This window comes from Culex quinquefasciatus, chromosome 3, assembly GCF_015732765.1.
Source record: "Culex quinquefasciatus strain JHB chromosome 3, VPISU_Cqui_1.0_pri_paternal, whole genome shotgun sequence".
NCBI lineage: Eukaryota > Metazoa > Arthropoda > Insecta > Diptera > Culicidae > Culex > Culex quinquefasciatus.
Genome location: NC_051863.1, coordinates 63,319,314 through 63,334,823, shown reverse-complemented (window position 1 = coordinate 63,334,823; position 15,510 = coordinate 63,319,314). Strand labels below are relative to the sequence as shown.

At 36.3% G+C, this 15,510-nt stretch overlaps 1 protein-coding gene across 1 annotated transcript in view; it reads right to left on the bottom strand.

The window, feature by feature from the left end:
• Nucleotides 1-15,510, bottom strand: part of LOC6054663 (zinc finger protein rotund) — a 219,150-nt gene that overhangs the window by 202,196 nt on the left and 1,444 nt on the right. The window lies entirely within an intron of this gene.

Here is a 15,510-nt window from a genome sequence, read left to right as displayed (position 1 = left end):
TGATAAATCTAAACTTTATTTGCTTTTCAACGATCTTGTACCAAACAAGCGCAAATTATTACATTATAATATAGGAAGAGTGGAAAATGAAATTTGTGAAGTTTGTGGTGAGATTGACACTAATCTGCATCGAGTTCGAAGTTGTATAGCGGGGAAAGGAATTCGCGATTGGGTTTTTGGAATTTTTCGCAAAAGGTTCGCAGTTTCGGCTAAGCAAATAGATGATCTGTTTTTCTGGCGTATTAATACTGAAAGTTTTCCCCAAAGGGCTGCGATGTGGCTTGCTGTACACTTTGTCGCTTACTGTGTGGATAAATTTCCCCGTTTCAATTTGTTTATTTTCCAGAGAAGCATAAGAGAGTTTAGATGGAATTCAAAAGGTTTAGTGAAGAAGTATTTTGAGGATTATTTGAACATTTGTTAAAAAGCGTAGGGAGTAGATGTCGTCGTGTGTGGTGCCTGCATTTTGTAAAGCTACAATTCAATAGAGAAATAAAGGATGTTTTAGAAAAAAAAAAAACTATTCATATTGTTAATTATTTGCTCTTGCAATCTGTAAAAATTATAACATTTTGAAAAAGTTTGTGCGCTGTTACAAACACAAATACGCTTCATTCACAACTGAAAATTTGCCTTTCTAGGTTACTGGACTAATACTAAAATTTCTGTCATTTTTTTTAATATAATTTATTAGTTGAAAAAATGTGAATCAAACAAATCGCTTCAGATTTAGCTCACACCGGAAACGCACAGCACAACAATTGTAATTGTTCAAAATATACAATGTTGTTCGTGTACCACACACACACACTGTACTGGTGTTCAACGAGCATCCAAACACGTGTAAATAAATACATGAAGCTTATCTATTTAATTTCACACCACCGCACCGGCTGCGACGCCCAGGCAGCTAAATCCGCGCGGAAACCTCGTTGAAGCTAATAACTTAATAATAATAACACCGCCACAGCTAGCTAAACCAGCAATCTCATCAAATCAGATTTGTCACTGCCGACGGCTGCTGGGCTGACTAGCTGACTGACGGTCGTAATCATCATCACCTGTCGGAACAATCTGTGCTTTCCAAAGTGTGACGACATTCGGATTGACGGAAAAGTTGGAACAGTAATAACTAGGTGGTGAATTTTATGGAAACATGCAGTTTATGCAATAAACTAATGATTTTTTTAAACGGGTTTCAAAATTCCTCAAAACTCTGAGTTTTGTCTTTCTGTTTGTTACAAACTTGCTCAACTGCAGTAACTAATTAATTGGTATTCATCAGCCAAGTTCAGCGGAACTCAATTTGGACTCACACGTTATTAATTGCCCAACAAGTTTAAACAGTGAAGGTGATGGCGATTTATCATACCAAAGGCTACGATGGCAACGGACGAATGAAACGGTTTTGTACAAGCTTCGTGGGTTTCATGGAACTTAAATAGTCGGGGGTAAATTTGAGAAATATTTCATCACACATCATCATTCATCATTTTATGTTAAAATTGTTATGGAGATTTTGAACGAATCATTTATCGATGGGACTAGAAGGTGCAATCACAATTTTTGTTATATTAACATAATAAAAAATATTATTTTAGTTATGAAACTGAAAAAAAAACTTTATTGTCTTGCACTGAAACAAATTCATCATGTACAAAACAACCAATTTTCCACCTGACCTCATTACTTCCCTGTACGCGTCATTGCTCATTTTTCATTCATCTCACGTCCCCCGACTTTCAAACGCGTCCGTCGGCTTTTCATTTTTCTGCGGGTTCGAATGGTCTCACCGTTACGCACTCTCTCTGCTGCTCTGCTGGAAATGATCGTCAGCATGCAGAACATTTTAATTTTGCTCAATTACTGTTTTATTAATCCACTTCCATGCGATTGTTGTTGCTTTTGTTGCTACAGAGATGTTCTCATCAGAACAACGTTCAGCCAAAGTGACGCGTTTGAGGTTAAGGTGCCTCAACGTACAATCTCATTTGGTATGATTGTGGAGCATAAAAGATGATGCGATTTCCGGCACCCGCGCGCGCGCTGCTGCTCTGGGAAGATTAAAGGGTCTTCGCTGCTGGCCGGATGGCAACGACGGCAGATTGCAGGCGAGTGTTCGCACAATCCAGTAACCAGTAGCCGACGGAATTTTAAAGTTCAGTTAGCCAGAAATGGATTAAATTCTTGGCATGCTATTTTGACACACTCTGAAAGTTTCTGTAATTGTCGCAATTGGCCCAAGGGATTTCTGGTTAGAACGCGTTTGACACACGTATATGCCCGCCTACCGTAAACATTTTTAATTCCAACTCGGGACTTCGTCAACCAAATTTTATCAAACTTCGGGACACAAAACGTGTTATTGTTTACATTGCGTACGCTAACTTTTGTTTACTTAAGGTCAAAAATTTGAAACGCATTTTTCTCAGAACGTCAAAAAGGCAACGTTCGGCAAGATAGCACAACATCATACACCCACAGCGGCCAAATCCTCTGACAAACTTGTACTGGTCTAAATCCGGGCTTTCTCGGGGCTACCCCCTGAAAACCCTGATTGACCCATCACTAGATTAAACTCCAAATTTGAGCTCATTCTGACCACGAGAACCCATCCCTCGAATCGCTTAAAGTTTGTATGGGGAAAATCGTCAAAATGTCCAATTCTTACCAATTCTCCGGAATAAGATCTTCATTAAATTTGGAAAAAACTTTCCCTTTTGAGCCAAATCGGTTCAGGTTTAAGGGTCGCTATGGATTGTTTAAGATCATAAAATTTTATATGGGTAATTCTCCGCCAACTCACACAGCAGTTGCCCCGACCCCTATTCGATTTGCGTGAAACTAAGGGGTAACTTTTGTTTCTGGTCACGAATCCGAGGTCCGTTTTTTGATATCTCGTGACGGAGGGGCGGTACGACCCCTTCCATTTTTTGAACTTGCGAAAAAAGAGGCGTTTTTCAATAATTTGCAGCCTGAAACGGTGATGAGATAGAAATTTGGTGTCAAAGAGACTTTTATGTAAAATTAGACGCCCGATTTGATGGCGTACTCAGAATTCCGAAAAAACGTATTTTTCATCGAAAAAAAACACTAAAAAAGTTTTAAAAATACTCCCATTTTCCGTTACTCGACTGTAAAAAAATTTGGAACATGTCATTTTATGGGAAATTTAATGTACTTTTCAAATCTACATTGACCCAGAAGGGTAATTTTTTCATCTAGAACAAAAATTTTTATTTTTAAATTTCGTGTTTTTTCTAACTTTGCAGGGTTATTTTTTAGAGTGTAACAATGTTCTACAAAGTTGTAGAGCAGACAATTACAAAAATTTTGATATTTATACATAAGGGGTTTGCTTATAAACATCACGAGTTATCGCGATTTTACGAAAAAAAGTTTTGAAAAAGTTGGTCGTCATCGATCATGGCCGTTCATGGTCACCCGCGACAGGCACGGACGACGAAACAAAGAGAAACGCAAAAAGTAACTTTTTCAAAACTTTTCCTGATTTCGTGTGAGTTGGTAGAGAATTGCCCATATAAGAATCTCACTCTTAACTGTGATTCTTTATAACCACTTTTTGGTGGAATTTTGTTATTTTTGTTTTTTTTGCTTTTCTATATTTTTGCGATACATTCCATACAAAACTCAACGATCAATAGCGATCCTTAACCAATTTGGCTCAATATTGGCACAGTTCCTTATTTTGGCCTTAAAAATTGTGCCAGAGGATATATCTTAAGATTTTCCAAAATTTTAATCATTTTTTGTAACCCTAGTGTACATTGAGGATTACGGACAAGGTTATTATTATAAGATCCAATGCTTTGTTCTATATAGTAAATAAAACTAGATAGAGTTTCTGAATTTTAAACAATAAAATAACAAAATAATAAAGGCATTATGTTAGTTTTAATTCACAGTACTGTTCAAAAGTATAGTACATTGGACGATTTGTCTAACCTAACTTCAAATTCAAATTGTTGACGTTCGCTCGTGTTTCGACCAAACCTTATGAAATTTTCAGCATGAATATTTCAAGATTGCTCATAAGTTCTCTATTATCATATACTTTTGGCCAGTTCGTTTGTTTTTTTTTCTGGCTAAAATTTTATGAATTCGCGTTTTAGACGCGACCCCTGCATAATTCAAACCGCTAAAACTTTTTTTGTTGTGAATGCATTTGGCTGAAATTTGAAGTTTTAGTAAGAAATTATCTCAAGATTATGTGCTCAAAATATGATGTTGGTCCGATTATTATCTTTGTATTTTTGACGAAAATGTCAACAACTTTGAACCGATAAAAGGTGTCTAAGTTTTTCAATAAGCATCTGAAAGCAGACATTCCGAAATAAAATTTCATGAGGTTTGGTCGAAACACGAGCGAATTTGGAGTTAGGTCATCACAGCTATAAAAGTAGTAATCCAGCTGCGTGTAAAAGGCCTGGGTGTAAAATAAATATTGCATTATTTTCTGCAATTTTATGTAATTTTACACCCTAAAATATGTAGCCCATCAGTATGGGAAACCAACTTGACCGAAATGTCAAGCTCATATATGCGTTTATCCTTACAGAGTTCCATCGGTCTAATGGCCGAGTGGGCTAAGGCGCCAGTCCTTACTGTTGGTGCTGGGTTTTAATCCCATCGGATGCATTTTTTTTTGTTTTTGCAGAAAATGTACATGCAGTGTGTAATATTAAGTGTTTATTTTGACGAAAGTGATGTGCACGCTTTTGCATGCGACTTTACCATCGGATTTTTTGCTGTGTAGACCCCTTCCCCTTTTCCAATCTGTGTTCAAAAACTCAAAAATATTTTATGTTTAAGGCTCTCATTTAATTTAAGCAGATTTTTTAAACCATGTTTCGTTTAGTGAGAATATTTTTTAATGTTTACGTTACCCCTTCCATAAAATAAAAGCAAAACAATATTAACGATACATTGTGAAACTGCTAACTATAACTGTCATTCTTGAATGACGAAACAGTCAACTTTTCATCAACTTAAGTAACAGTACAAATGGAAATCATCATGTATAGAAAAGTAATATTTTCCGATACTGTTTTGGAGTTTGGCACTAATCTTGACGGCAAATAACATAGTGGTTGGGAAAAGTGAGAAAATAAAGGTTTCACTGAAAAAACTCAATGCAAAGGGGTTCATACTATTTTACTTGTTACCAAACTTCTTTTTTTCGGAACTCATCGTATTTATCCAATTCCAACAAGTCTTACCTTGTTTGATAAATGTTTAATTACGTGCTCAAAAAGTCTGCTTGTTGCATAAATTACTTTTATTCGTCTGCACTGTTTTATTATTTTTTTATTATTATTTTGGCTCAGTTAAAAAAAATATATTTTCGTAAAGTTGAGTTGAAAGTATCAACAGAAATTGTTTCAGAAGATTCGTTTAGAATCTCCCTTCTTCCAACACATGAGTTGGTTTTTTTTATTACTTAATGTTCGTGAAATTTTAATCGTATAAATATTGCATGAGATCAAAAACATTTAGTGTATTGCATTCTTCAAAAAAAAATCCATTTTGTTTTGTTTTTTGTTAAACCTCAGCTACCTAATTTGCCTAATTTTGTTTAGTTTATGCATGTTTTAAACATAACCAGCTTTTTGCATTTTCGAATTTCTGTGAGGTTTTGCATTCCCAAAAAAATAGTTTTCTTACACAATATTGGAGGCTCCACAAGTTCATTCTTTAGGCTGTATTCTTTTCTTAAAGTAATCATTTGAAAATGTATTTAAAATATTTTTTTGCAATTCCGTCGTGAAACTACTTACTTTTCCTGTCATTCTTGAACGACGAAATGGCCTACTTTTCTGTAACAAAAATAACAGAATCGAATAGAAACACTTTTCAAAATAGTTCTACTTTTCAGCACTTGTTTCGAAAAGTAACACTTTTCAACATTTGTTTGATTTAAACGATTTATTGACAAAATTCATGAAAATTTGACATAAAATTTCACTCAGTGTGTGTTTTTCAGAATTGCAAAAAAAGTTGTATGGAACTCGTTGCAAAACTTGATTTTTTCAGCATTCTACGTATTTATCCAACTCGGTGAACCTCGTTGGATAAATGTACGACTCGTGCTGAAAAAAATCTCTTTTTGCAACTTGTTGCATAAACTACTATTTAAATTCTTTTGTAACAGTTTTATCAGGTTTCGCAAAAATAAGCACAATTTTTTTATAATGAATTCTGAATGCAAAATAAATTCTTTCGGCGAAATGTTAAATCGGTATAAGGAACCATCCATAAACCACGTGGACACTTTACGGGGGGTTATGGCGATTGTCCACGATCCATACAAAAAAGTTTTTTTTTGTATGGATAATTGTCCACGAGGAGGAGGGGGGGTTGAGATTCCCAAAAAAGTGTCCACGTGGTTTATGGATGGTCCCTAACGAGTGCTACAGAGTTGATTTTTTTGTAAATTTAGAAGGCATAACATTTAAAAAACAAAATTACGCTTTGTCCCAAATAGGCAAAAAAATAATAATACTACACATATTCTGAGATAAAATTACATCTTGGATCATCAGAAAACATTATTTCCAGATGTTTAATTCAGTCAAATTAGTCGTTTGTTGGAGTTGGAGTTGTGTCTATTTGGGAGCTGGAGTCAAAATCAGGTTCGGAGTCGCTGAAGCTAAAGAAGCCAGATTTTGAGTCGGAGTCGTTTCAAAAGCTATGCGACTCAGCATATTGTGACTTATACCCTATTCGCATGGGCACTCTAAAGCCGGGTTTAAAAGGTAAATATGGTTTAAATACAAACAATCTTGGCGCTTCAAACTCTTCAAACCTGTTTTGAGGATCCTGTGCGATTTGAGTTTTAAGTGTCGTATGGATGCCAAACATACTATCAACTTTTTCACAACAACTAAATTTTTAAAGTTCTTTTTTTTTTATTCCAGCACCGAAAACCAGTAGCTGATCGACCAAACCATTCTCATCGCGGATCATCGCACGTACGATCGGGACGTGACTCTTGATTAAAAGTTTTATGTGCGCGCCGGCCAAACTCGTAACATTATCCCCCACTTGGGCGCGCACCTTATGCCCAAGATCATAAGGTATCCGATCCGATCATCGTCGGCGAAACGAAACAGGTGGATTTTCGGAGTCGTATCCCTCCCTTAATGACCTTCCCTGCGGGCCACATCGTGGCCAAATGATAATGACATCAACCGTTCTCGCTGGTGTTGGCGGATGTTGTCACTCGTCGGCTCAAGGGGTGGCATTTTCATTAAGGTCTGTTCAAGGAGCAACAAGAGAGAGAGAAAAAAAAAGAGGAAGCCACACACACACACGCGGTCTGGAGAAATCCCCGGGTGCAGCAGCCACTTTGCGAAACATTGTAATCATTTTTGAATTAGCCATCGGTTGCGCCTTGCAAAGGAGCGAACACATAAGTTGGTCAGCAAAAAAAAAATAAAACGAGGACCAAACATGAAATTTCCGAGGGCAGAAGCGCACCAAAGCATAAAAGTTGATTTCGTGGTTTTTGGGGCCAAATTTTGGTGATCTTGTTCCACTCGGGGTTCCCTTCAAAGTGTAATTTTGGACAAGGCAAATGAGGACTAATTATGTTTTTTCTTCCCGCGCCATGCTGTGGTGTGGCAAGGAATTACCCAAGGGAGTGTATTAAGCTGCCTTGGCCGCCGCCCTCGGGGAGATTCGGTCGGGTTTAAGCCCCGTGGGAGCCAGGGCCGGTTATGCGATGTTACGCGGAAATGCAAACGGGAATGCGCTGGGGATTTGAGTTGTTCGAAGCTGTCATTTTAGTTGAGACATTGGACATTCACAGATTTGCTAGTTGAGGAATTGAGTTAATACAGCTTACTAATGTTTCAATCAAAAATTCAGCTTTAAAAATTACTACTTTCAGCATTGTTTGGGGTCGAACTTATACCATTCTGTCTTCTTTTTTCTGTATCAAAATGTATAAGGCTTTTTCTAATTTAACACTTTTATTCAATTAGATCATTGGTGCGCTGACCACGGGGACGCGCTGTCTTGTTTTTGCATGCTCATTTTCATTTCTTTTGTGTCGCTGTTTGTGTGCATGGGGTGATTGGTTATTATAATTGAATAATGACATCATAAGTGCAGTGCTTCTGGGAACGCGCAGTCCTGTTTTTTCGCGATAATTTTCGTCGTAAATGATCGTAAAAATGTATTCCAACTGGCAGTTTTAGTATTCACTCATCAAACTATCGAGTTTATGAAAAGTAAAGCGTCATTTATTAACTATTTTTGAAATTTGCTCGCGTTATCTAAAATGTAAAAACAGTAAAAATATACTTATAGGTCCAGCCCATAGCACTACTGCTCGGCTGGCACGCGTTCGATAAAAAAAACTTTTTAAATAATCAATTATCTATCTTTCCGCAGCCGGCTGCCTAAGATTTAAAATTTTCAACCGATAAACAAAATGCTCATGGTCACATCACTGCCACTCGTGAATCCTGACCTCATACCCATCTACTAACCCCCTCAAAGCTCATGTGATACTTTGTCGGAGAAGCAGTCGATTCGGCGGTCTCTATCACTCAAGTATCGGACTAACATTCCCATCCACTTCCCCGTGACCCTACCACTGGTCGTGGCCGGCGCCGGTATTGATCAGCATGATAGGGGCCTTTGAGAAGTTGCGAAGCGAGGAAAGATAGCTCCCACTTATCTTCCACGGCTCGTGGATGTAACTTCTGGAGGTCCTGGTCAATAACGGAGTAACTGCGGGTGGGCACCTATGCTTATGCTTATGCTTATGCTTTAAACACTTTTATTCAATTACTAGTTTCATTTTAAAAAGATAATTTGATTAGTTCTTCGGTTTGGCTCAACTCAAACTTAATGATCAACTGCTCTTTTCAAATTCCGATCCTCTGAATTGACCAATTTTCTCGTGAAACCACTCAGAGACTAAACATTTCGTAAACATCCCAAGTGCAAATATTTTTCTAAGTTGTTGTCTCTCGGTTCTGCTGGGTGAAAGGTGTGGGGGTGGAGACGAAAACTTTAAACCAGTCTTATGGTAACATCTTAATTGCTTATTATTTTTATTTCGGAATTAATAGCAACCAATAAGCATCGGCTGATTAAAAGGTTTTAAGAAGGTTTTATGTCTCGAACATAAAACTTGGTGACAATACATGCCAAATGACTTGAATAAGGTTTTATGAGCGTATTGAAAACCCGATGGCATTGCCATGCCTAACGGTTTTATCGCGTGCTTCTTTAAAACCAAGCTGTCAAGTGCCATAAGTAAATTTTAAACGCGTGGTCTGGTTAAATGTGACTGACCGTCATCTTGACAGAAAAAAACTAAAAAAAAAACAATAAATTTGATTAAAAATGATAATAACACTCATTTATGCAGAATATGGAATATCATAAGCATTGAACACTAAAATATTTTATGCACAAAAAAACTATAATTACAAAAGAGTTCATATTCTCGGCTCTTTCTCCCTCACATTTATCGAGAAAATTTCAACCGTTGCTGAAATTGAGCCACCAATTGTTATATCATTTGGTAAGTGGAAGACTTGATTTTTGCCTTAATAAAACCTGTTTGGCATGAGACGTTTGAAGACGTACGAAATGTAATTTTTCCAAAACTCCTCACTAGGTTTTAACAAATGTTTTATTAAGGCTTTAAGGATGTTGTTAAGATTCAGTTGTAAAGCCTTGAGCTCTTATGAAGGTTTTATAAATAGGTCGTAACAACTTTTTCGGGAGTCCTTTTGGGTTTTGAAAGGAGTTTTTCGGGGTTCTGAAGGTGATCGTTACGACTAGGGGGTTTTGGCTGATAGCCCAAGTAACAATTTTAGTTTTATTGCAGTTTTGGAGAAGTTATGTAGAATTCCTGAGAAAATGTATGCGAGATGCCTTTTAGTCCCACATGCTGTGTTAAATAAGTGTTAAATCAGCAATAAAGCTAAAATGGACTACTTTAGGAGGTTAGCCAGAGTAAAAATTAAGAATATCATAAGACATTATAATTTTATTGTGTACCTAATAAATACTTTATAAAGCTCTTCAATGCTCGAATAAAACTTTCTAGTTTGGAAAAGTTTTTTGTAGCAACCTGTAGGAACTCCTGAAAGTTATAACAAAGCATGAAGCATTTAAGAATGTTATCTCAAATAGAACCAAAAGCCTGTACAGAAGGGAACAGCATGCTGATTTACTTGATTGAAGGCAAATATTCTTATGTGAAATGGAATTCTAAAAGGCTTATGGTAGTTGATAATTCATCTGATAATAATTGTATAGATATATTCAAGCACTTGCATTTTTCCAGTGAAATGTACCGTAACAGTAGAGTATTGTGCAAGCAGTGGTGATGGGAAGATAGATTTTTGTGGTGTTCTCTTTGTGCTATTTTCGTGTTCATGTTCGAGTCATGCATGCAGTGGGGGTTCATTGTGGTAATTGATATTATTGCGCGTCAGTATCGTTGGAATATTGTAACCGGATGAGAGTCTAGTGCTATCATACGTTTAATTACAGTTAAACAGCAAGATAAGCGTTGTGCAGCCATCCGGAATTGTGCGACCTTTATTGCTAATGCTAATGCTAAAATGTACCGTAACAGTAGTGCCAAAAAAAATTACCGAACATTTTTTCAAAATAGCTCGAAAAAATGGAACGCGCCTTTAAAATTATCACAAAAAGGCTAAACTTTTTTCAAAAAACAAATCTTTTTCGCCGGTTGTTGCTCCAAAATTCAACATGGCTACGATTTTTAGCACCTCGATTTGTTTGGCAATATGGCGAAAATGTATAAGTATTGATATTCTTTTCAAGTCTATTTTAAAATCAATGCTTCTTCGAAGACTCTTTCCCAAAACTAGCTAGGAATAAAAGGATTTATTAGGGTTAACAGGCTCACAGTGCTTTATCGTGGTCTTCACCAAGATTAAATTGCACACGGCTGGGAACGTAGCGCATGCGGGTTTCATCAACTGCAAATAGATCGACTTGGACAACGGATTTGAATTTGGCAATAATTCAATAAAAACGTTACTTAATCCACCCTTAGGTGGTTGGTGCCTTCCTTTCATTCAAAGGGTAATGCTATCCAAAATAGACACGCTCGTGGGAAGGTCTTTAAATTACCTATCCAAAGATAGGTCGCATGATATATTTGGAATACGTTTTCATCTATATATCTGAGAACTAGCCTCCAAAAAGTGTATAAATAACTCTTAAGTGCTTATAACTTTTGATAGGGTTGTCAGATCTTCAATGTATTGGTCGCGTTGGAAAGGTCTTTTAAATACCTTTCTAAAAATGTATAACATGCTGGGGTTTCTTACAAAAACCCCCCTTTTTACAATCTTCCGGACTTTAGCCAAAATGATTTTTTTTAGCATAACTTTTGAAGTACTTTACTAAACTTCATAATTTTCAATAGGGAATTATGGGACCCCAAGACGAATCGAATGAGACCAAAACGGTCCAAATCGGTTAAGCCAGTGCTGAGATAATCGAGTGCATATTTTTTGGTGCACAGACCCACATCCCTACACACACACACACACACACACACACACACACACACACACACACACACACACACACACACACACACACACACACACACACACACACACACACACACACACACACACACACACACACACACACACACACACACACACACACACACACACACACACACACACACACACACACACACACACACACACACACACACACACACACACACACACACACACACACACACACACACACACACACACACACACACACACACACACACACACACACACACACACACACACACACACACACACACACACACACACACACACACACACACACACACACACACACACACACACACACACACACACACACACACACACACACACACACACACACACACACACACACACACACACACACACACACACACACAGACATTTGCTCAGAATTCGATTCTGAGTCGATAGGTATACATGAAGGTGAGTCTAGGAGGTCTAATTGAGAAGTTCAGTTTTCGAGTGATTTTATAGCCTTTCCTCAGTAAGGTGAGGAAGGCAAAAACAATACATTTTTGTTAGTTTGCATGGGGTTTATTTATTAAATAACAACTAAAAAAGCACAAACTTGGTCATTCAACACAGTTCAATGACCAAACTTTAAACAGCGAAGGTGGGTTGGACACTGCCTTCAAAATCAGCTGCTTTCACTATTTTACTTCCTGTTGCTATTACAATCTTTAACTCAACCACAATATATACTGCACACCACAAACAATGATATATTAAAACGATTATCACTCTCTTTTTCAAATTAAACATATTAGTGGACAAAAAACCGCTGCAATCAGCATAAGCAAAACTGTAAATAACTGCGCGGTGCAATACACATAATAAAATCTTGATAGTTTTAAACAAGGTAACTCTAAGGATGAAAAGTTTTATCAACTACTTTTTGAAAACCATATGTATTTAAAGAAGTTCTAATCAAGACTGAAAGGCTTTTTATAAAAGGGGCAGGACGAAGAACACTAAAACGAAAACAATTTGATGAAATGCCTCGTTTAGTAACGATAAATTGCAAAATAACATGATGTATATCCACTTTGACACAATAATGATAATGTACAGCACCAGTACATACATCAATAGCAAAGCAAGCGAATTTCTGGTTCGGGGAAATGTTCCGTTTTCTCACAATTCAAACACGATAAAAAACCACCAATTAAAAAATATTTTATTATTATCAACACATAGTTCTTAAGTAATTTGTAATTTAAAAACATTAACCGAAAATTCACTAGTAATTATGCTCGGAAACGTTTTTCAAAAATATCAGCTCGCCTCTTAATGTATTTCACTGCGCTGCTAACGTACAACTGAATATGTCAAAGTGAAAGTACAAATCTAACAAGATTGATAAAATGCTTACTGAAGACTTAACAGCTGCATCAAGAATTCTTCAGGTGTACTTAAAGTGTAAAGTTGAAAGCTTAGTTAAAACTTCCAAACAAAATTCTTAATGATATCTTGAAGAATTCTTTAAAATATGTTCAAGTTTATGAAATGGTAAAACCTGTTGGATTTAGTGAAAGATGTAACAAAACTTTATAGCATTTGATAAAACTATTATAAACATGCTTAAGAATCAAAGGCATTTGTATTGCTACTTGGGAGGTTTTATAGCGGTTGTAACAGCAAAGATAAAACTCAAAATGTTACTTGGGATTTAACCGTTTAACAATTGGAAAAACATAAAGATTTCAGCAGTGAGCAAGTAGTGGTTTATTTTAAAAATACGTGCAAATCATAAGCTTCAAAGTGAAATATGTATTTTTCAAATTATCAAATTCAAAATTTATCTGGATAACTCATCAACAGTGGTTGTTGTACCATGGGATCAAATCGGCTTTGAAGACGGATTTTAGCACAGCAAAAGTTGGTTGCCTTTGTCTTTTAGTTTTTGTCTGCTTTTAGTCATCTAAATATTAGTTTTTCCTTCCTCGACCTTGACCGGTACACAAAATCAAATTTTAAAAGAAAAAATATTGAAACATTTCAGACATTTTATTTTATAGCTTCAACATTTTATTTGAGTGAAAATTGACAGCTTTTTTGCCTGATTTTTTTTAAAGATTTGAATTCTTTAACACTTATTTTCGAGAACGCTTTAAACATTTCATCTGTACTTTTTTGAATGTTCATAACTCAAAAAAGCAAAATCTTGTTTTGTTTCAAATTTCAACGTGTATTGCCACTAGAGCTCGAAACGGCCATTATAACCTTTTGAAAACTGAAATGAGATTTTATCACAACATGAAATAGAACAGAAATGAAGGTTTAAACATTTTTTTTTAAATTTTAAAAATACATTACTCATGCACTGAAATCAAGTTTTAGACCAGTATTGAACATGCTGTAATTTTTGTCTCATGCATTTCAGCACCATACTGTCTTCGGGAAAGTTTTAAAACGTAATCCAAAAAGTTTTTTTTGACGATTTTGGAATCATTTCAATGTTCTCGAATTCCACAACACAGAGCTACCGGATTTGCTTGCAGGATTTCTATCCGTGTGGAAACACCAATGAATCATACTACAAAAAAAAACTAGTTTTTCATATAAACTCACACAGAAAATTCAATCTATTTGGGCTAAGTGAGGACTAATTCAACCTTCCCAAATTTAGAGGAATAGTTAAGAATTGAATTAAGACACCTTTTTTCATACAGCACCCTAATGCATAGCCGATGCTCAGTCATTCTACTACAGCCTTACAAGTGCTGTTAGAAAGAAGAATTATTTGATTCCATTCCTGATCAAATCACTTCACACCTAATTTTTTTTTTGGACGTAAAGACTCAAATCTGTCACAGGGTTTGCAAATTGTTAAAATGTGTCATAATTTTTCGCATTATAAAATTAGCTAAATGTAGTATTTTGATGTATTGGTACTGTTTTAACGTCATGTTTCGAATTCCCGGACGCTTCGAAACCCGGACACCTCATCTTGTTTTATCAATTATTTGGATATATGTTCGCATTATGATGGGTCTCGTGGCGCAGGGGTAGCGGCTTCGGCTGCCGATCCCGATGATGCTATGAGACGCGGGTTCGATTCCCGCCTTATCCGCTGAGCTTCTATCGGATGGTGAAGTAAAACGTCGGTCCCGGTTTCTCCTGTCTCGTCAGAGGCGCTGGAGCAGAAATCCCACGTTAGAGGAAGGCCATGCCCCGGGGGGCGTAGTGCCAATAGTTTCGTTTTTTTCGCATTATGATTGTCAAAACTGTGTTATTTGATGAATTCTAACATCAACTTTCATTTAAAGTTTGTTTTAACGCTGTAGTTAATGTCAAAACAATTAAATTAAATGAAATAATAAGTTTACCAAAAATGTGAAACATTTCACGTGAAATATTTCATAGGCATTCGAAGCCCCGGAAAGGCAAAGCAGAAATTTATGGTTTTGATTTGCTTAAATTCTAGCAAATTTTTATATTAAATATCCATTGTTTTGATTTTAACAGCTTATTTGAGATCTAAGGATGCTTTTTACTAACATTTCAGTTCAAATTTGTGCGGTTCATAAGCAAAATCGAGTGTCCGGAAGTCGAAGCAAAAGTGTCCGGATTTCGAATCAGCTTTTATCAGTGTCCGGGATTCGAAGCACAACAAGTCATTTTAATTTTCAAATTCTGATGAAAAATTGTTAGAAAATACATATTTTGCATGTATTCTCTTAAAACTGACTGTTAATACTACATCCTGATGATATTTCTTCATTTCCAACTTATTATATGACTTTTAGCTAGCAAATAAAAAAAATCATATGCTACTAAGTGTCTGGATTTCGAATCATGACGTTACTATCTTGGCACTAGTTGATATGTGTTCTGACTGTCGAAAATATAGCTCAATAGTTATTCCGAATATCGAAGTACCTTGCTTTCTACATTAGATATTTATGAG